Genomic DNA, 24,185 nt, shown 5'->3' on the forward strand with positions numbered 1-24,185 from the left:
CCCCCCCCCCCCCCATGTTTCACACATAATAGCTGCCGGATAACATTGTGGAAACAAACTTTAAATATTAGGGTGGAATCTTCCACTGAATATATATAATTTATGCTACTGAATTTAAGACTTAGACTTTGACCCTTTATTGGGAAAACTGGTAAAAAACGATGCAGTAACAAGAGCATCACAATAAGATCATAGGTCCTTCTTCCCCATATTTCCCTGTCTCTGTGTGCCCTTAACCTTTGAGTAGAAGGCAAGTTTCTCATCTCTGCATGCCAGATGGGCCATTAAACTAGGATCCAGTTGGGGGTGTAGCAAATCACAACTATATAAGATATCACTGAAGTCATCAAAAAGCAGTGATGGAGATCAAGGGCAGTTAAGGGGAACAAATTGCAACTATGTAATGTTTATCATGAGAATCATCAAAAATCAGTGATGATCTTTGAGATGCTAGGTGGAAAGTCTGAGAATTTCTATACAGGAGACAAGACCCAGATACTGCAAGATGGAGAAATAGGAACAGGTAAGCAATTACATGAAGATTCAAGTTCTATTTATATTTCAGTGAGCATTTATCAATGGCCTTTGCTAGAATAAATTATAAGCCTGAAGAAGATACACCCTTAGGATGTTTCTAGTCTCCACTACCAAAAGTTAGAAGACTGACTCAGGCAGAGGATGCAAAAAATGGAAATAAAATCAGGTTGTGTGCATGTAACACTGAGCTCCAAATTGACTGTTTATTTGGGATCTAGATGAACATCATAATCCTTTGGCTTGACTCCCCTGCAGCCCTGACGGAACGCATCCAGTTGGGCCTCTTGTCACCCATCAGAGTGCTAATTAAGGAGCCAGAGAAATACCACAGTCCACCTCATCTGTTTGTGTTCTTCTGCTGAAAGGACACCATGCATCTCCCTGACAGCTAGTCATTACAGGAGCATATGGGCACATCAGGCTTCTGCCAGGGACAGCTAAGCCCCTAAGAACCCAAGCAGAGCTCTGAGCTATGCTGGCCTGTGTGTGTCCACTACCCCTCCAGTGATACAAAGGGATGTACACCCCCATCAACTAAGATGGCTAGTGCAAGTTTTGATCTCCCAAAGGAGTGTGAGTCACCAAGAATGGGGTGACAGAGTTGGTAGATGGGGAAAATGCAGAGGAGGGAGAAATAGGTGGATTTGTGTTATTGCAGCTCTCTCAGTTCTATTTCAGACCCAAGGTACTTGGAAGGTGCAAAATGACTTTCTGCATATTAAAAAAAAAATTGCTGTCCTTTCCACTTTCAAGGCTCTTGGGTATCGAGCATTTCCCTATGCAATATTTTCTTTGACCTTTATCTTCTGGCAGAAATGATTATCTCTAAGTGACTAATTAAAAAAACACGGAGACTCAGAAAGGTTAAGGAATTCTTAACCTTTAACCTTCAAGGTCACAGTACTGTGTAAATGACAGGGTTGGGAGTAAAACCCAGGTTTTCAGACTTTTGGTCCGATGTTCTTTAAAAGCCAGTCAAATAAATGGGCACAAGGGATCTTTTAAGAGTGACGGAAATGTTTTAAAACTAGATGTAGTGATGGCTGCACAACTCTGTAAATTTTTTTGAAATCATTTCATGCTTTAAAAAGGTGACTGTTACGGTATGTAAATTGTATTTCAATACAACTCTGAAAAATAAAGGCAGCCAAGTGTACTAAGTAGAGCCCAGGCTTTGGCGCCCTTATTCCACAGTGCAGATCTTGATTCTAGCTCTTCTGCCCTGGGCAACATTGGGTAAGTTCTTTAATTTCTTTAAATATCAATTTCTTCATCTGTAGAATTGGAATAATAATATCTAATTCCTAAGATTGCTGTGAGGATCTAGCACTAAAGCAATAATAGCTAATTTTATTTCTTTTATTTCTGATGACTAGAAATTGAGATATAAAAATAAGGTAATTAGCTCTCTACTGCTTGCTTAATTGCTAATGCTTATTTGTGGATCTTGTATGAGCATTAGACATGTAATATTGTTTTGATTGTTTTGGTCAAAGGTCTAAATTGGTGCTTTTAATTGGCATTCAACTAGCAAAAAACAGTGATTTGGCATACCAAGGAGAAATAAATCTTCATTTTCTCCTAAACTACTTATTCTAAAACTTGACTGGTCATCTAGGGAGTTGTCAGAATTCTGATACCTTGGCCCCACCCCAGATATTCTGATTTAATTGGTATGGGGTGTGGCCTGGACGCTGAGCTTTTTGGAACTTTCCCATGTGATTCTAATTGCAGCAGAGTTGAAGAACAAAAACTCATTGGCTTTCAACTCTGACCACAAATGATTCACCTGGGAAGCTTTAAAAACAAGGACACCTGAGCCTCGTGACCAGAGATTCTGATTTAAATGGTCCAGGGTGAAGCCTGTGCACTTTAAAAGTTCCCCAGGTGATTCTAATATGCAACCAGGCCTGAGAGCCACTGCTTCAAACCTTTGCAATAGGCAAGATGCCTTCTAGGTAGGAGATAAGGGATCTAATCCATAACAGCCTGCCTCATTCCTCTTCCCTCCTTCCAGGAAAGAGGTTCACAGGATGGCATGTTGAGCACTCCATTAGATGTTGACCTGGGGTAACCAGCCATAGGCCTGCTCAGTGAAACAAGCCCTGGGGCATTTAGAATCCCTCAAGGAATGTAGGAAGGGTATTTTAAATGAAGATAATGTATCTTGCAAAAGGGGCATTGGGAGAGTAGCTTTAGTGTTAACTCACACAATCTATATAGTGCCTGGGGGCTTGCAGGTGGATCAGAATAGAGTTTCCAGATTGGGGGGGGAGGGGCAGGATGTTTTAAAGTGATTTAGGAGACTCTCAGGAAATGGACTGATATGGTTTGGCTCTGTGTCCCCACTCAAATATAATCTCCAATTGTAATCTACATGTGTGGAAGGAGGGACATTACTCTCAGTGAGTAGAGAGAGGGAGGTGTTTGGATCATGGGGCAGTTTCCCCCATGCTGTTCTCACAATAGTGAATGAGTTCTCACAAGTCTTGATGGTTTTATAAGTGTCTGGCATTTTCTCTGCTTGCACTTCTTTCTCTCCTGCCCCTTGTGAAGAAGGTGCCTGCTTCCCCTTCCACCATGATTGTAAGTTTCCTGAGGCCTCTCCAGCCATGCAGAACTGTGAGCCAATTAAACCTCTTTCCTTTATAAATTACTCAGTCTCAGGTAGTATATTTATAGCAGTGTGAATGCGGACGAATATGTGGACCATCCATTCATCCATCCAACAATGTTTATGTAGTAGTTCCCCTGCAGTAAGTACCATGACAGTGGTGAGCAAAACAGATGCAGTTGTCTTTTTACAATTAAACAATAAAAAATAAAATAAAACCTGCCACTGCTGCAGGCAAACCATTCACCAAAATGAGTCTGAACTTCCCATTACCTCCCTCTTTCCATATGAAATTCAAATTTCTGTTTGCCATTCCAGCAGCTCGCGGAGTATGTCTCCTACATCCTTCGTGTGTGCACACTTCTCAGGGACCCCACTGCTCATCATCCCCATGTCGTGCCCATCCAGGTTCAAGTTAATAACCTCCCTTTCTTTCCTGCTACTGCCCCTGTCCAGGCCCAGATTCTTGATTTTTCAAGCTAGTTACCACTCTAGAGACTCTGAGGATGGAAGAATTTGAGGGTTTCCTGAGTCAGACAGAACTAATCTTTGCAGATTTTGTTGGAAAAACTTGCTCTTATAATAAAGATGTTTTCAGGAAATTCTGTGGATACAGAAAGTTGTGCCCACTAAATGGGTTTGATATATATCTTATCACTTCAAACAGATCTGTTTTCCCTGCCCAGGGAAGAGCAATGATGCTGTGTCCTTGACCAGGTGGTGGACCTTTCTGTCCTCACTGTTTGCCCCCATCAAAATTGTTTAAAACCCCTCTTCTACAGGGTTAGGCGGGCAGAGTGAGCCAGTTCTAGCAGACTTACCTGTGAGATACAATCAGCTCCTGCCCCAAATCTTAGAGATTTATAGTCTCAGGAATCAGAGAACCCATAGGTTCAGCTCTCAATATTTTCCCAGGGCTTTATAGGCAGCACTCCTTTCTTCCACTTCTTGCTGTCTTTCCCAAAATAGTAGATGAGGGTGATGCTATCAGGAAAGCACTTAGAAGGGATAAGAGTAAGTGATCCTTCCATTGCTGTGACTGGTGACATCACTCACCCTTAATCAGATGGTCTAAGGCAACTTATAAATCCAGTTCCTTCAATAATTGACCAAAAAGCCTCTCCAAACGCATTATAGAAGTGATGGCAGAAAATTATTATTGATTTCCTGTACTCCAGTTTCTTTATCAATAAAATGGGCATGGCAATAATTAAATATTATGCTTCACACAGTATCAAAGTAAAATAAATATTACCATTACTATCAATGTTGACTAGAAGGAAACTATCTTTTCATTTTCTTTTTGTTTTAGCTTTTGAAATGATTACATGATATGCAGCATAATAAGTAAATACCTGCTATGTAACAAGTATTTTTTTCAGCATTTCTATTATCTCATTTAAGTCATACAACAATATATAATCCAGGTATTCTTATCCCTCCCATTTTATAGTTAAAGGAAATGTTCAAGGGTAATTTAGGTAACTATATCAATAATGATTCTCTGTGTTAATAAGAATGTTTGGCAGAGCCCAGAGGAAATGAGGGTGGGGAGAAGATGGGTTTTGATGCAGAAAGAATTATCTGAAACAGGAGCAAACAAAACAAAGAGAGGAAATATGGGTGCAGTGGGGCACCCATGGTGTGAGGCCTGTTGGGTATTTGGTTCTTGGACAAAGATGTGTTTACAAAATGGCATGTGATCAGTGCTATAGGAAATGTGTGAAAAACGGGAAGGGGGCAGGAACAGAGATAGGACTGGGAAGTCAAATAAAGCAATGCATATTGGTAATTTCTCCAAAATTTATTCCATGCCATGTACAGACACTTTTTAATAAAATAATGGATGAAGAAATGAGTAAGTAATGTCCATAGCCTAAGGCAGCAAGAATGGTGACATCTTGCTACTTATCAAGCCCTGGAAATGACTGTCCCTTTTGAACCCAGTTATCAGTACATTTCAGCTCCACTAAATAGGTGTTTTACACATGGGAAACAGCTGAACAGAGTTCTCTTATCATTTCCATTGAATATGGTTGTGTTGAGGGAGACTGAGCATCACACCAGCACATAGGTGACTACCTTTATGCTATGGAAACTACAAAGCAATAGCATTAAAGTTCCTAGGCCAAAATGGCTGAACAGCATAGCAATGGGAAGATTAACAATTTTTTTCTTATTTTCAAAATTGTAAAAGACCAAAAAGAGCAGCTTCTTCTATGACTTCTCATTAAAATTAAAGCATGATGTCGACAGAGGCCTTACTCCCTCTGCTTCTAAACAAGCACAGTGTTGCTGAAGCAGGAGATCATTGCTGTCCTGAATGCTACCCAGCACACGCTGCCTAGGATGAGGATCTGGGTACAGAAGCTAATGGGAATCACCCCTGCAGAGCACAGATACTAAGCCTGGCATAATCTGTGCCATGCCTGTCACTTCTGGAGCCTATGAAGGAAATTGGCTAGAGCTGCTACTCTCTCTATTCTAGATATAATTTCACTTTTATCCATAATAAGGTCCATCAGGATTTAGGCAATTTTATTCTCACATGATTTGCTATTCTGATATTTTCCTTGTGATTGGCACAAGATCAGTCAAAAAAAAAATAGAAAGCGTCACCTTATTTTCATGGCTCTTTGTTCTGCTTAGCGAATGCCCTCAGACTCAATAGCTGCTAGTAATTCTGATTTGAATTATCTAACCCTATGCTGATTTGTGTGCAAGTCTTCTAGTAGAAGAAATGGCTACTTACTATTCCGAATGTGATCCCAGTGTACATAGCAGCCTGGCTGCTTCAGCAGCCAGAGGAACTGCTTCTTAGGGACTCTTCCCAGGGACTTGAAATTTGCTGAGGCAAAGCAGAGAAAGCTGCATAAACTGAAACCATGCAACTCTGAAATGTGCTGTAGGGTGGAATCATTTAGAAGTTTACAGCACCAATCTTTTCTCAATCTCCTTCAGAACTGGTGATGGATAAGCAAGGCATACACAGATTAGCTCTCGATGAGAAAGCTTTCCTCACTAGACAGTGAGTAGTCCTGCATATTCAATCAACACCAAGCTTTGGATCCAGAGGATCCCTGCTCAAACTCCAGTTTGGCCACTTAATAGCTCGGTTATTTTAGGCAGGTTGCTTTACTACAGTTGCTTTCAGTTTCCTCATCAGTAGGGTTGCAAAGATAAAAGGGGTGGTAATTTGTAAAGCACCTAAAATTATATCTGGAGCATGGAAAGTACTTGAGAAATATTAGCTATTATGGATATTATTATAATCTCCTTTTCCCCTATGTATATTGCTACCATAAAAAGTTTGAATATAAATATATTTATGATATTAATTCCAAATTTCTTCCATGGAAATTTAGTCTAATGCTTTGTCTTACTATTTTTCTACCATGGATCATCAGCCTGAGCCCAAACAAAATCTATTAAAATGCTCAACTCTTACTGTTGCCTACTAGAAAAAGGATGATACAGTTTCAGGTAACCCATTCTACAGAGATACAACTGCTTGAATGACTGAGACCATACTTGCAGTATTATGTTTAGTTCTTAGGACCATGTATTATAAAGGGGTATAAGTAACCAAAGATATGGATCAAGATGATGAAGGGATGTGGTACCATATAACAGAAATGAGCATAGAATTTCATGTCTAATTTTTTAATGAGGAAAGTATGATAGCTACATTCTCATTAATTCTTTCACTTATTCCTTCTTTCCAAAATAATTTATTGAAACAGGGATTCTAATATGGCACAGTTTTTAGCTCAGCAAATTTCTTCAAAATCAGCTATAAAACTAGAAAAAAGCAAAACTAAAATAAAATAAAACCATTTTCAGGCTTCGGAAATCAACCAAATGCATACACAAAGTTGAGGAGCAGTTATTTAAAAAAAAGAAAAGAAAAAAAATACTGACCTTCTGGTGGGAAAATGGGAAGTCTGGCATTCTTGCTGTGGGTAGCTCCCACTTTCTGTCCCCCACTCAATTGACATAATAGTTCTAACAGAGTGGGTCCAATTTGTGAAAAATAGAAGCTTCACTGAAAAAGAGGGTTGACCTGATTTGTAGCAAGCAGGAAAAAAAACCCCACACTAAGCAGCATTGTCAGTATTTATAGTTATCTCTGTCATGAAGGAATGAATGAATGACCAGTCTCTCAGCAAGCCTGAGGTGTGGACCTAGTGTGGTCAAGCAATAAAGTAGCAGACCAACCAGAAACTGAACAGGGAAACTTGGGAGGCAAGACAGCTGGAAGGGGCCTTGGTAAGCTTTCTACCAGTCCTCAGCTGACTGGAAAGCTGTGCACACATTTAAGGTAGACTGAAGATAATCTAAGTTATCCACACATCACTGCCTGACTCTAAGTCTGCATATGTGGGCAAGAGGACATGCAAAAAACAAAATCTGGAGCCAGCTTAAAAGATGGATGGGTCTGAGTGTGCTCCCCAACACATACACAGATCCATTGGCAGAGGGTAGAGACTTGTTAGATTGAGAGGTTGCTTGCAACCTCTCACACATCATTGTTTAATTACAAAGTTATGCATAACTGTGTGGTCCTTAAAAATCGATGAATAAAATAAAAACAAAAATTTTCAAAACTTGAGTAGAAACAACAGCAGTCACCTATGAAGGGGAAATAGATGAGATAGACTTAGTCAAAGCAAGTTACCAAAAAACAAAACAAAAGCAGCAAAACCAAGTATCACTGGGCAGGGAAGACATATCAGAATTCAGGGTTAGTACAATGCATTATCTATAATTTTCCAGCTTTCAATAAGAATTATGATACAAAGAAAGAAGAAAGTATGACCTTTATTCAAAAGTTAAAAAACAAGCAGTGATTAGAAACTGTCTTTGAGTAGGCCTATAGATTGAACTCAGCAGGAAGACTTCAAAGTAGTCATCATAAATATGTTCAAGGGACTAAACAACACTGTGCTTAAATAAAGGGAAATATGATGAATTTCAATGAAGCAATAGAAATTATGAAAAGAACCGTATAAAAATTCTGGAGTAGAAAAATATAATAACTAAAATAAAATTTTATTAAAGGAACTCAATGGTAGAATTAAAATGCAAGAAGACGTGATCAGAAAATTTAAGGATAGATCAATAGAAATTATTTAATCTGAAGAACAAAGAATAAAAAGCAATAACAGATAAAAAATGGAAACTTAAAGGGTGTCAATACATACATTTTAGAAGATTCAGATAAAGGAAGAAGAAGAAAGGCCAGAAAAAGAATATGAAAATGTAATGGATACAAACTACTGAAATTTGGCCGGGTGTGGTGGCTCACGCCTGTAATACCAGCACTTTGGGAGGCCGAGGCGGGTGGATCACTTGAGGACAGGAGTTCGAGATCAGCCTGGCCAACATGGTGAAACCTCATCTCTACTAAAAATATAGCAATTAGCCAGGTATGACGGCGCATACCTGTAGACCCAGCTACTCAGGAGACTGAATCAGGAGAACTGCTTGAACCTGGGAGGCAGAGGTTGCAGTGAGCCAAGATCGCACCACTGCACTCCAGCCTGGGTGACAGAGGGAGACTCCATCTCAAAACAAACAAACAAACAAAAACAACAAAAAGCCTCCCAAATTTGATTAAAAGTAGTAATCTGCAAGACAATGGAATGCAAATTCTAAGTAAGATAGATACATAGTAACCAAAATGTTCACAGCCAAACACAAGTAGAATTTCTCTTTATGCACAGATAAAAAGAACATAAAATTAATGGCAGACTTATCAGAAACAACAGAAGTCAAAACAGTGAAATGATATGCTCAGAGCAATGAAAGCAAAACAATCACACAAAAAACTGTCAACTGTCCAGGAACACTATCCTTCAAAAATGAAAACAAGATATTGTCAGACAATCAAAGCTTGAGAGAGTGCTTTTCTAGCTGAGATGTCATACAGGAAATACTGAAGAGTCATTTAAGTTGAAGAGAAATAACACCAGATGGTAAAATCCACATGATGAGACAAAAGCAAAAGGAAATCTAAGTATATGTGTAATTGTCATCCAAAAGACTACCAGGCTGGCTAAATAGTAGAAAAGAGAGTTTTATTGGCAATATCAGTTTGCAAACTGAAGGAGACAGTCTCAGGCATGTGTCAAAGGTGCTCTCTCTTTCAAGAGGGAAGAGGGTAGGCTGGCTTTTATGCTTCATTGGGTCTGTGTCACACAACAGAGTCATACATATTTAGCAGGTTTGGGAAAAAAGCTATACATATTTATGAGGGAGGATTGAGAGCATGCACAATGGCTAAACATTTACCAGATTTACCAAACACAATTTACCAAAATGGATTCACGAAGAAATAGAATATACAAATATATCTGTAACAAGTAAAGAAATTAAGTTAGTAAATATATATTCTTTTATCAAGAAAACCCCGGGCACAGATGGCTTCACTGGTGCTCTATGAAAAAAGAAGAAATAATACTAATCTTTCACCAAGTCTGTCAGATAATAGAGATGAAGAATACATTTCTCAATATATGAGACCAGTATCACTGTGCTAACAATGCTAGACCAAAAGAATAAAGTAAAATACAGATCAATATCCTTCATGAGTATAAACACAAGAATGCTTAACATATTATTTGCAAACTAAATTGGGCAAAACATTTAAAAAAAGGATTATACATCATGACTAAGTGAGATTTATCCTAAGAATGCAAGGTTGGTTTAAAATTCACAACTCAATTCATATAGTAAACAATAGAGTGTGCAGTGTATTGTGTACAGTGCATAGTATAAAGGACAAAGAGCACAGTCATCTCAATCACTGCATCAAAAAAGGATTTAATAAAATTAACCACCCTTATTCATGAATTAAAAAATTCAATATTATTAAGATGACAATTGTCCTCAAATTGATTTATACATTCAAAATGACCTATATCATAGTCCCAACAGACCTTTTGTAGAAGCTGACAAATAGATTTTAAAATGTATATTGAAATGAAAATTACCAAGAATAGCCAAAATTATTATGAATAAAAAAGTTGGAGGACTTTGATTTTAAAACTTACTATAAATCTACAGTAATCAAGACAGTGAGCACTGCATACAAGTGTAGACCAATCAAAGATTAGAATAAATTCTTACATATATGCTTAACTGATTTTTGACAAAAGTATGATTCAATGGGGAAAAAGATAACCAATAAATGTGATACTAAAGTCATTAGATATCCACATGTAAAATAAACAAAAATTAACTTACACTCTTACCTCATACCATACATATAAATTGACTCATAGATCTAAACATAAGAGCAAAAAACTATCAAATTCAGATGGAAATATAGGGCAAAATTTTCATTACTTTGGGCAAGCAAAAATTTCTTAACTACAATACCAAAAGCATGACATATAAGATTAAAATTGTTGTTTTGAATGCCATCGAAATTAAACATGTTTGTACTTAAAAAATACCATAAAGAAAGGAAAATGCAAGCCAGACACTGGGAGACAATATTTGAAAATTACGTATCTGACAAAAAATTTGTATCCAAATATATAAAGCATTCTCACAACTCATTAATAGGTAGACCAAAAATCCTAATTAAGAAATGGGCCAAATATTTGGAGAGGGATTTCACCAAAGAAATACATGAATGGCTAATAAGCATAAGAAAAGATGATCGATGTCTTTAGTTGTTAAGGAAATGCAAATGAAAACCACAATGTGATACCACTATACAACTCATTAGAGTAGCTACGGTAAAGACAGACAATTACAATTGTTGACAAGGATGTAGGAAAACTGGAACACTCATTCACTGCTCATGAGATCGTAAAAGGTACAGCCACTTAAAGACGTTTGACAGTTACTTAAAAGTGAAACATATCTTACCCTACAACCCAGCAATTTCACGCCTAGTGAAACTGAAACGTGTCCACACAATGATTAGTACATGAGCTTTCACGTCAGCATTATTTATAATATCCCCAGTCGGTAAACAATCCCAGTGTGTATAAACTGGTACATAGATAAACAAAATATGGTATACCCATACAACAGAACACTATTCAGCCATGAAATAGGAACCAGCTACTGATGAATGCTGTAAGATAGATGAATCTCCAAAACCTTATATGCCATGTGAAGGAAACCAGAAGACTACATATTTTATGATACTATTTATATAAAACTTCCAGAAAAGAAAATCTGTAGGAAAATAAAGATTAGTAGTTGTCTGGGCTGAGACTAAGAGGAGGGTAGAAGGATTAGCTCCTGGTGGACACAAGGAAAATAGGGATGATGATAATACTGTATTCTAAAACTGGATTCTGGTGATGATTTCATTACATATGTTTCCTAAAAATAATTGAGCTTTACACTTACCATGGATGCAAATTTACAGTACGTAAACTATACCTCAATAAAGGTAAAAAAATCTTCAGTATGTGATTCTTGAGGCCAAGGTCTAGCCATCAAATTCAGTTACAAGCCTTTAATTCAAGCAGACATGTAATTAAGGTTAAAAGGAGAAATCATTCTAGGTTGCCTTATTCTCCTACCTGGGGGACAATGTTTGCAGTACCTCCTTCTGGATAACTTCATAAAAACGACCAAACATACAAACAAACAAACAAAAAACTGGGTCTTGATTTGGTTAATCTACCAGTATTAAATGCTCATTAACTAGCCTTACCCCGAAGGTTATGTTAAAATCCAACCCCTATCTCTTTTTCTTACACCCACCCTTACCCTTCTTGCCTTAACATCCAGACCTTTCACCATTTGCAAATTATCGTGGGAAAAAAAAAAAAAAAAAAGTCCTGGCTTCAGCGTTGCCTGCGTGAAACCTATACTATTCTTGCTGCTGGAACATCCATCACTCCCTCTATAGCAGGGCCCTCAAAGCTGAGTGAAGTCTTGCTGATCCAATGTGCTCATCCTTTGAAGATCCTTGTGAGAAGCATCAGGCTGTGGTGAATGCACATACATGACCTTTAAGCAACTTGCTTTTTCTGTTGTTGCCCATTAAGGATGCTATCATTATTTACCCATCTGTAGTTTTGAGTGAGAGCCACTCACTCAAAGTGCTTGGTAGACGGCCCCCAAATCTACCTTGAATGTCCCAAAGTATGACATCTGACCTGTTTGAAGGAGCCCTAAAACCCCACCTTGGGTGCAATTACTGGAGGACTTGCAAGCATTTTCCATATTGAATTGTCTAATGAGATCATTAAGGAAGTAAAGGGGAGGGAGTGTAACCTCTCTAAAGGCAATTAGGAAGGCTACACCTCTGACTGAATTGCAGGCATCACTAATCCAGCAGGTCTAATCACCAGGCCCCATAGCAGAGCTGAATCCTCTGCTTCCAGTTGGAGAGAAAGAATGTGTTCTCCCAGAGAGTATTTGGATAATTGAAAGAATTAAGGAAAAATACATTATTCCATTTGGATTCAGTGCTAATTGGAATGAACCAAATAATCAGCCCACCAGATGAAGCGTACTCCTCACTTCCCTGCTGCAGAGAGGAGCATTTCCCTATATTAACATGAGCCCATGTGCTCTTCATCAATGGTTAGATTGCCTGTTCCTCCAGAGTACCCAGTGGAATGTTTCCATACCATTTTTCCTGCCAGCCAGTTTCTAATTCAAAGAAAGAAAAGCTCCTGATTACACTAAAATAGAAATGGAAGACCAGCCCCATGGCTGGGCCGAACTCTCCCTGCCGCAGAGCTCAGGCAGAGATGACTGCAATATCACAGAGCAGGTTTCAAAGGTTTGATTTATTAGAGTGAAATTGATCTATCTGAGGAGCTCAGAGTCCAGTATAAAGGTTTTCAGTGATTCCTATACCATCGCTTCAATAAAAGCTTTCCAGTTCTTAAAAGCAAAAACACTCAAGACAGGTGAAGTTGCACTTTTTTTTTTTTTAATATTGATGGCTGAGGACTCATGACCTTCCTGAAGAATAAACACTTAATTCTTTCACACTATCAATGAGAACTAGCAAAGCAAAGCAGTTTCCTCTAGGTAAGAATCTAGATTATATTTTTTCTTCGGCTAGATCCAGAGTTTCAGAATCTTCTACCACCCACATACTCATCCATCCATCCACCCTGATGTGCCTTGTCTTCATTGTCTAATATAAGCCAGACTCTGTTAATTGGTTTATTCCACTTTACAGATGAAGAAATGTAGTATGAGAATTCTTAAATAACTTATTCAGATCCCATATTTAATAAGTGGTAGAGCTGGTATTTAACCTGATTTGTCTGACTCTATGTTTATTTTTATTTTTTGAGACGGAGTTTCACTCTTGTTGCCTAGGCTGGAGTACAATGGTGCCATCTTGGCTCACCAACCTCCACCTCTCTATGTCAAGTGATATTCCTGCCTCAGCCTCCCGAGTAGCTGGGATTACAGGCATGCACCACCACTTTCAGCTAATTTTTGTATTTTTATTAGGGACGGGGTTTTTTCCATGTTGGTCAGGCTGGTCTCTAACTCCCGACCTCAGGTGACTCACCCAGCTCGGCCTCCAAAAGTGCTGGGATTATAGGCATGAGCCACTGCACCCAGCCGATTTGTCTGACTCTAGAGGTCAGATCCTGAAATGTGTGTTGGGAATGCCAAATTTTGGAGACAGATTGATTAAAAGTAAATTAAAAAATAAATTAAAAAACATTCGTAGGTCTTTCGAGACTAACATCATAGCAAAATATTTTCTGAAATTCTTACCTGTATTTGGCATGTGCCTATGGGGCTTGCATTTTTCCAAATAGAATTATCCACCTATTTCATCATTTTCCCTCACTGCCCCTCAGTCCTTACACTTCATCTCCTCTCTCTTCTTTGCTAACAAAATCCCTCTGGAAAAGATCCAGTCAATTCAAGATGAATGATACATGCCTGGGTTGTCTCAGCAATACTTGTATTTTATCTGTTTGGCCAACTGCTGTCTTTCTTCTAGTTAAAGGGGAGCTGCCAAAGAAATGCTGAGCTGCCTGTAGGGGCTGAGTATGGAAAAACACTGTCGTTCATCCTTGCTGCTCTATTCTGTCCAAGTGTAAGCATCACTGGGCTTGTCCTACAACATTGTGATGGTAGGGAAGAAATTTCAAAATTATTACTGAAAAAAAGTAATCTTGTAGTCTCATTTTTCATAGATAGCTTTTTTTGGCATAGGGCTTTTGACTGTTGTTTGCGAGTTGCAGTAAAAAGATTGTGCACTTTCCACTGAGGAAGCTTTTGTTTAAGTTCTGGAGAACTAGCATGGTTGGGACATGGCCTAGGGAAAAACAAAAACTGGGGCATAGTTGATTCAAACATGTTGGAGGAAAAGAGGAAGCAAGAGATAAAAAGAAGATGAGAATAAGATAATATACCTAAGAATAGAACATGCATTTGGGCCTGGTGCGGTGGCTCACGTCTGTAATCCCAGCACTTTGGGAGGCCAAGGTGGGCAGATCACCTGAGGTTGGGAATTTGAGCCTGGCTAACATGGTGAAACACCATCTCTACTAAAAATACAAAATTAGCTTGGCATGGTGGTGCATGCCTCTAATCCCAGCTACTTGGGAGGCTGAGGCAGGAGAATCGCTTGAACCACGGAGGCAGAGGTTGCAGTGAGCGGAGATCATGCCATTGCACTCCAGTCTGGGCAACAGAATGAGACTCTGTCTCCAAATAAAATAAAATAAAATAAAATAAAATAAAATAAAATAAAATAAAATAAAAAGAACATGCATTTGGACAGAGCATCCTGGGTTGCATCTTTTGGGAACTTAAACTTGGTCCAATTGCCACATGGTGTCATCTTGGAGCAATACAAGTGCTTCATCTCTCAACTTACTGAAATGTTACCTCTACCATTGAAGAGAGATTTATTTGTCTGTGACTTGCCCTCTTGATAAAATGAAAACTGCTTACCTCTAGTTAAAGTGTTAAGAGAGAGAAGAAAACAACAACCAAAATTCTGTATCCTATGCTGACTAACGCAAAGAATTGATGAACCCACGGAATTTAGAATTCACATTAATTACATTTCAGAATTGAAGCCACTCATGGGTATTGACAGATACTGTGCATACCTCAAATTTTGAAATATGTTTCTCTCCCAATAAAAATATGATGCTCCGTGTAACTGAGCAAAATTATTTACTGAGCTACTATAAACCTTCTGCCCAATCAGATATAAGAAAATTGTGATTTGCCTGGAAAGGTAGACATGCATAAAAAATTCATAGAAAGAAATCTGAGTTAGGATTTGATTTGTATAAACATCTTGGTTATGGTAAGGGGAATCTAAGAGGAATGAAAATAGAGGAGTTAAACAATATGAAGCTGGAACCCAGCTTGACTGGGTTGAATGGTTTTTGCCCTAGATGCTTGGAAGGAATTAGAAGGAATCCTCTCTTCTTTTCACCTATCTATCTTATATACCAGAAGTCCTTGACAGGAGGCAATTTTGGTACCCAGGAGACATTTGGCAATATTCAGAAGCATATTTAGTTGTCATATCTGCTAAGGGATGGTGGGTGGGGAGGCTTCAACTGACATATAAGGGGAAGATACTGCTGAACATCCTACATAATCCCTAATAACAGAATATTATCCCACCCAAAATATCAGTAGTGCCAAATTTGAGAAACCCTGATAGATATGGATAGCAAATAGAGACGGCAAGAGAAACTCCAGAACTTTGTGAGTCAAACTGATAAATTTAACATGCAATGGATCCAATAAGAAATATGCAGACATCACCTTCAGAGGATGTGGGCCCCTATGGCAGAGAGCAGAAAGAGTAGGATTTGATGAAATAGTTCCTTGTCTGACGATTACTAAAGCAAGACTTTTTCACTAGAATGTATGTAGAAAATCAGCAGAGTAGAGGTCAATATAGGAAGTGCTCATTCATGGCTTTTCAGAGAATAAATTGCTCTGTCCCAGAATTTGGTTTTCTTGTCTTTTGATGTTGCAACTCCTACATGAGAGATGAATGCAGCTGGGTGTTCATTTATTGTCAACAATGTAATCTTCTAACCAGTATTTCTCCTCCTTCTGCTTAAATTCTACACTCACCAAACAACCTTTTGATTATAATATGGCTTCTCATATGTGTAGGTTCTCCTGGAAGAAGAGAACGTGTCATCAGGGAGATTAAATCATTCTAGTCTCCTCTGCTGCTACATTTCGTTTCTTTCTTTCTTTTTTTTTCTTTTTTTTTTCTTTTTTTTTTTTTTTGACAGGATCTCATTCTGTTGCCCAGGCTGAAATGCAGTGGCCATAGCTCTAGTTCATTGAATCCTTGAACTACTGGGTCCAAGTAATCCTCCCACCTCAGTCTCCCGAGTAGTTGGGACCACAGGCATGCACCACTATGTCCAACTTTTTTTTTTAACTTTTTTTGTAGAGACAAGGTCTCATTATGTTGCCCTGTCTGGTCTCAAACTCCAGGGCTCAAGCAATCTTTCTGCCTTGGCCTCCCAAAGTGCTGGGAGTACAGACATGAGCTACCATGCCTGGCTGTTGTATTTCTCATCATGATATTATGAACTGACATTTTGATTTCTTTATCAGATGAAACTTTGACAATTTCATGTGAGCCAGTGAGGCACCCCAAAATCTGAGAACCCAGCCTTAGATCATGGTGAACTTGCTAAGATAATGTCACCGCAGACAGACAGCCAAACATTATTCCTGGGCCATCTATTTTCCATAGACTAGAACTTGCAGCAGCAGAAATAAGAAAGGGTTGAAAAAATGTAATCTAATGTCCAGTCCTTCCACAGTTTTAAAAAATTATTCTAAAGGAGGGCTATGAAAAAGAATAAGGATGTATTATACAAACACTCTATAGCCTCTTATATAAGAAGATTGGTGTATAACACACTAACTTATAGGCCAGTGATTTGTCTTTTTATGTAAAGAGCACTGTGTTCAGAGTAGGAAGAGAATGTAAAATCTTTCAAAGGAAAAATATAAAATAAGATTTTTTTTTAGGTTACAGAGAAATTAGGGCTAATTTGGTCAATCAGCCAAAAAATTCCCAAATGGCAAGGTAAAAATCTTCTTGTGGGAATGCCTTGAGGTAAAGCCAATTCAATTAGTTTCCACAGCATAATTCTCAGGACCCAAAAACTAGGTGAAATAATGAACTGATTAAAACCTGTAATTGCAATTCAATGGAGGAAACGATTCATCACGAAGATGGCAGTGTTCCCTACATTCCAGATTGAACAGAGAACAGATGCGAACAAAGGTAGGAAGAGGGGGCCCAGTGTGAAGTGAAAGGGAACTAAGTGTCTCTTAGCAAGATAATACAGAACTAGCCTGAAAGAAAGGTTGGTCTTCAGCCAGTAAACTTCTGATTTCTGAGCTAACCACTGAAATGTAAGCTTCTCTCTCACGCTCTAATCCAAAACTATTTTGAGGATACACTTCTAATTTGGTCACTATCAAATTTCCTGGATTTTACTCAAAGAAAACACCACTCAATGCTCTCATTTTCCCCCTGACATTTTGCAGCTCTTTTTCTCACACAGTTTCTATTTTGAATACATATTCCTGTATATCAAGAATCAGTACACTTTTCTGTAAAGGGTCAGACAGTAAATATTTTCAGTTTTGGGGGTTATACCTTCTATGTCGCAGCTCCTCAGCTCTGCTTTTTTGACATAAGAGCAGCCATAAAAATATGTAAATGAAAGGCTGTGGCTGTGTTCCCATCAAAATGTATTTATAAAAATAGGGAGTGAGTCAAATTTGGCCTGGAGGTTGTAATTTGGTGACCCTTGCTTCATATACACAACAATAACTCAGAATTTGTAAGGCAAATAAATAAAATAAATAACCAGCATGCAGTAGTATTCAATTGGTACTAGAACGTCCTTGCTTTCTTGGAAGGCATAGTAGTCATTTTGTGCTAAATGGCATTTTTTTTTTTTTTTTTTTTTTTGATAGCCAGGAAGTCTTTTGGAACAGGCGGTAATAAAACAGTAATCTTGGGGATGTATATGCAGGGATCCTGAAGTTGTATAGACTGTGAAATGTGCTAAGAATATTTACTTTCATGTATTCATTCATTCACTCACCCATCAATTTTTATTTGGGGAAAGGAGCATGTGTGGCTGTCTTCCAAGCCCTTTTCTAGGTGCTAGAGGTGTAACAGTGAACACTGCACAATTAGTTCTTGCTCTTTTGAAGATGATATGTAGTATGAGGAAGCAGATAATGAACAGATAAATACATACGCAAGATAGTTTCCGATAATGAAAATTAACATAAGATAAACAAAAGAGTGATGTTATAGGGACAAGACATAGGAGGAATGGCTACTAATATCTGGGAAGTTGCAGAAGGTCCCTCTGAGATGGATTCTTTCAGCTGAGCCCTAATGATTAGAAACCTCCTGTAAAAAGATTAAGGCACTAAACAAGAGAACACTAGTATGACTGGAACATGTGGTGAGTGAGGGGGAGGGTACCCATATGAGGTGAGAGAGGCAGGCTAGAGCTAGGTCACCGGGACCGGGATAAAAAGTTTGAATTTTATTACTAATGCAAAGGGGAGGTATTGCATGGCTTGAAGGAGAAGATAATATAACTAGACTCTTTTAAGGAGAGCTCGTCTTGGGGTATGAGAACAGACTGTTGGAGGACCTGGGAGAAAGTAGAATCTGAAAGGTAAGTTAGGATGCTGTTGTCTGATGTCGGCATGTCTGGAGTATTTCTTTCATCCATTCCACTGTGTTAATTAATTTAGAGTTGAGATAGAGTAAATTGGTATGCTAATACCTCTGAAAAAATTACTTCTACTGAAAGGACCAAGATCTGAGAGCTGGTTCTTTGTTATCTTAACTCTTAAGTCACTGACCTTCTCTACTTCCCCGCCTTGATTTCATCAGCTTCTATTTTCAGGGCTACCCATGTGGCCTGTTGAACAAATAAGCTATTGGAATTCAGAGCATAATCTCCAATATTTTAAAGTCAGTGAATATTCTTTTCTTCCAGTACCAATTTCCAGATTTTTCTTTAAACAGGCAATCTCTGTTTAGCTGCAAAAAACTGAACTTCTGCCTCTCATGTTTTTAAGGGTAGGACAGGTTTTCTTTCTAAGACTGCAGAATATAAATAAATATAGTTTAGTCAAGGAATAAGCTAGAAGCAGCCTGTTCTTGTTCAATAGCAGACTTGATGAAAGATAAGAAACTGTTTTTCCTTCACTTTGTGGGTGGGATTTGGCCCATAGACCTGAGTGAATGAAAAAGATGGACTTTTCTTGATAGGAGCCGATGGATCTTACATATATGGATCATACACATATTTCTGTGCATGATGGCAGGTCCAGCTTCTGATATCCGCTCCACACCTACCTCCTTCCCAGCTAATGCCCTGCACCCTTTGTTCCCTGCCCAGGTTTCCTACTATGGTCCATTTATATTCCAATCCTTGTAAACTTTCATCTCAGACTCTAACTATTCACCACTTTTACCCTGGCCATATATTTCACCTACTAACTTGTTAGGGAAATTCCCTCACCCTGTGACCAGGTCTTAATTTTTTCCTTCTACTTCTTCCTCCCTATCTCTCTCTCCTCCCTTTTTTTGAATCTGCTTACCAGAAACACTGTAGACTTCTCTTACAGAATGCTTTTTCTACAGAATTTCCAAATGACAGAATAGTGGCCCGACACTGGTTTATGCCATGCTAGAAGACAATAGCCTTTTATTTACTCCCATTGAGTAATTATCAGATCACCTCTCCTGATCATTTATAGTTCAGGACTCCATTATGCACCGCCCCATTCAAACCATTACTGCTTAATCTACAGGATTGATTTTTACCATCCCAACTGTTTTCAGCAACTAGATCATGTCTTCTATTAAATACATTAATTAAGATCTAGATTGTAAGCCAGGTTGACCTACGTATGAAAGACCTAGATATATGACCCCAGAGAGTTGCTTCAATTCTTTTTGCCTCAGTTTCTCATCTATAAAATGGGGATAAAATAGTATACACCTGTCTTAGCCTGAACCACCCAGAAAAAAGAGCCTGAGGCCACTAGTTAACCCTTAAATGTAACACTAGGGAAGCACGAGCCTGGGAAAGGGGTGACTCAGACAAGAGAGTCCATATGCAGGTACCTTACTAAACTGGTCACTGCATGGTAGCAAGCAAACACAATTGCTAAATATCATGGGACTGTCTTTAGAGTAGTCTTAAGAAGTACTGCTCCTCAAGACAGTCCATAGGAAAGGAAAGAAGAAGAATTTATCCTCTGGATCCCATGTTTCATAGGTTTTTCCCCAAAGGAAATTAACTTCCCCACACTTCTGGCTTGTGCATGCCACGTAGGTCTCATGGCATCTCATGCTTTAGGGTCAACAGAGAATCTCTAGAGTCGAAGGTGACAGTGGCCTGGCATGGGCAAGGTCTATTGGGTTGTATCCATGTAATGTGGGTCAAAGTCCATGCAGAGTTGGCTGCCCAGTGGTAACTGGGCAAAACAAGCAGCCTAGAGACACATAAGGTCAAAAGGATCAGAGAGGTTACATAAGGAGGTGCCTGATACAGCGTTCCCCTAGCAGCACTCAGATCCACACGTGCCCTTTTATTATTCCAGTCTCTCACAACACAGAGGTACTTCTATTTTTATGAGCAGATCCTAATTTATCCCTAAGAGGGCCTGTAAATTATTCATGGAGCTCTCTTTAGCTGGTGGCAGCTATGATTTCTGAGAAGGATGAAGGCAAGAGTGTTTATGAAACAGGCTAAATTCCCTGGTGCCATAGAGCTGATTCTGAGACCATGACATTCATGATCTCCCTTCTCTACTTCCCTTTTGTAATTTCTTGCACACTGAGCTGGTCTGGGTTTCTTGCCTGATGGAGTGACTCTGAACTTTATCCCTACAGGGACTGAACTCTCAGTTGCCTTGCATCTATTATTGGGATACCGAAGTTGCTGCTGACACTTGTTTTTACCTTTGTTTTGGGGTACAGAAGCACAAAGAGATGTCCCACTCAATCCTCTAGTATCCTGATATAGGGCTTCCTTCTCTCCATTGTGTAGGAGAAACTATAGTGCCTCATAGTGAAAGCACCCACCTCCAGTAGAGTAGCTCTTTTCTTGTTTGCTGGCTTATAAGTCCAATATGGGCTTATGAGAGTTGTAGCTTTCAGTTCTGCAGGAAACTAAATGTGTCCCCTGGCACCAGACTTCTTTTTTGGGAAACTTAGTGTCTTTAATTTGGAAGAGACAGAGTTTTCAAGGGTGAAAAACAAAATAGAAATTGAGTTGCCAGGAGTGAGGCTGAGATGTGTAAATTCTATTTTTACACATTGATTTCTGGACCCCTGTATCTTAGCTACTGGGGACATAGCACTATGTACTCTTGTTGATTCTGGGCATGTTCTCAATCAAAGAAAATAGTGTCCCAGTTGTTTGGGATGTTGTTCTGAGATGCTGTGCTATTTGAGCTTTAGCAGGCTATTCCAGCATTCTCTTAGATCTGAAACATGGTGATGGAGTACTGTATTAGTTCGTTTTCATGTTGCTGATAAAGACATACCCGAAACTGGAAAGAAAAGGAGGTTTAATTGGACTTACAGTTCCACATGGCTAAGAAGCCCTCAGAATCATGGCTAGAGGCAAAAGGCATATTTTACATGGCAGCAACAAGAGAAAAATGAGGAAGAAGCAAAAGCAGAAACCCCTGATAAACCCATCAACTCTCATGAGACTTATTCACCATCACGAGAACAGCACAGAAAATCCAGCCCCCATGATTCAGTTACCTCCCACTGGGTCCCTCCCACAACATGTGGGAATTCTGGGAGATACAATTCAAGTTGAGATTTGGATGGGGACACAGCCAAATCATATTAAGTACATTACATGATTTGTGAATCTCATGGGCATGTGCCCAAGGACATACTCTTTTTGCCATTAAACAGGTGATATGGTTTGGCTGTGTCCGACCCAAATCTCATCTTGAATTGTAGCCCCCATAATCCCCATGAGTCATGAGAGGAACCCAGTGGGAAGTAATTGAATCATGGGGGTGGGTCTCATGTTCTCATGACAGTGATTAAGTCTCATGAGATCTGATGGTTTTATAAAGGGGAGTCCCCCTGCATATGCTCTCCTTGCCTGCTGCCATGTAAGACATGACTTTATTCCTCCTCTGCCTTCCATGATGATTGTGAGGCCTCCCCAACCATGTGGAAATGTGAGTCCTTTAAACCTCTTTCCTTTATAAATTACCCAGTCTATGGTAAGTCTTTATTAGCAGCATGAGAACAGACTAATACAGTAAATTGGTACCAGTAGAGTGAGGTGCTGCTATAAAGATACCTGAAAATGCGGAAGTGACTTTGGAACTGGGTAACAGGCAGAGGTTGGAACAGTTTGAAGGACTCAGAAGAAGGCAGGAAGATGTGGGAAAGTTTGAAACTTCCTAGAGCATTGTTGAATGGCTTTGACCAAAATGATGATAGTGATATGTGCAATAAAGTCTAGGCTGAGGTGGTCTCAGATGGAGATGAGGAACTTTTTGGAAATTGAAGCAAAAGTGTGACTCTATGTTTTGGCAAAGAGACTGGTGGCATTTTGCCACTGTCCTAGAGACTTGTCAAACTTTCAACTTGAGAGAGATGATGGAGGTCATCTGGCAGAAGACATTTCTAAGCAGCAAAGCATTCAAGAAATGACTTGGGTACTGTTAATAGCGTTCAGTTTTATGTATTCACAAAGCTATGATGGTTGGAATTGGAACTTATGTTAAAAGGGAAGCAAAATATAAAAGTTCAGAAAATTTGCAGCCTGATGATGGAGTAGAAAATAAAAACCCATTTTCTGAGAAGAAATTCAAGCCAGCTGCAGAAATTTGCATAAGTAACAAAGAGCCAAATGTTAATCACCAAAACAAGGGGAAAAAGTCTCCAGGGCATCTGACAGGTCTTTACAGCAGCCCCTCCCATCACAGGCCTGGAGGCCTAGGAGGAATATATGGTTTTGTGGGCCTGGCCCAGTGCCTTGCTGCTTTGTGCAGTCTCGGACTTAGTACCCTGCATCCCAGCCATGGTTAAAAGGGGACAACATAGAGCTCAGGCCGTTGCTTCAGAATGTGCAAGCCCCAAGCCTTGGCAGTTTACATGTGGTGTTGGGCCTGCAGAAAAACAGAAGTCAAGAATTGAGGTTTGACAACCTTTGCCTAGATTTCAGAAGATGTATGGAAACACCAGGATATCTAGGCAGAGGTGTGCTACAGGGATGGAACCCTCATGGAGAACCTCTGCTAGGGTAGTGCAAAAGGGAGATGTAGGGTACAAGCCCCCACACAGACTTCCCCACTGGGGCATTGCGTAGTAGAGGTGTGAGAAGCAGGCCACCGCCCTCCAGACCCCAGAATGATAGATCCATTGAAAGCTTGCACCATGTGCCTGGAAAATCTACAGACACTCAACGCCATTCCATGAAAGCAGCCAGGAGGGAGGCTATATCCTGCAAAGCCACAGGGGCAGAGCCGCCCAAGACCATGGGTACCCACCTCTTGCATCAGCATGACCTGGATGTGAGACATGAAATCAAAGGAGATCATTTTGGAGCTTTAAAATTTGACTGGCCTTCTGGATTTCGGAATTGCACGTAGCCACTTTGTTTTAGCCAATTTCTCCCATTTGGAATGGGTATATTTACCCAATACCTGTACCCACATTGTATCTAGGAAGTAACTAATCTGCTTTTGATTTTACAGGTTCGTAGTCAGAAGGGACTTGCCTTGTTTCAGATGAGACTTTGTACTATGGACTCTTGAGTTAATGCTAAAATGAGTTAAGACTTTGGGGAACTGTTGAGAAGGCATCATTGGTTTTGAAGTGTGAGGACATGAGATTTGGGAGGGTCTAGGGGTTTAATGATATGGTTTGGCTGTGTCCCCACCCAAATCTTATCCTGAATTTTAGCTCCCATAATCCTCAAGTGTCATGGGAGGAACCCAGAGGGAGGTAATTGAATCATGGGGGAAGGTTTCTCCCATGCAG

General features: G+C 39.4%; 1 protein-coding gene across 1 annotated transcript in view; it reads right to left on the minus strand.

Moving 5' to 3' along the window:
- LOC108515225 (cytosolic carboxypeptidase 4-like) overlaps positions 1–24,185 on the minus strand; it is a 569,984-nt gene that overhangs the window by 67,617 nt on the left and 478,182 nt on the right. The gene's annotated exons all lie outside the window — the stretch shown is intronic.

The sequence above is a fragment of the Rhinopithecus bieti genome, unplaced genomic scaffold (assembly GCF_001698545.2).
Source record: "Rhinopithecus bieti isolate Rb0 unplaced genomic scaffold, ASM169854v2 scaffold_34886, whole genome shotgun sequence".
Classification (NCBI taxonomy): Eukaryota; Metazoa; Chordata; class Mammalia; order Primates; family Cercopithecidae; genus Rhinopithecus; species Rhinopithecus bieti.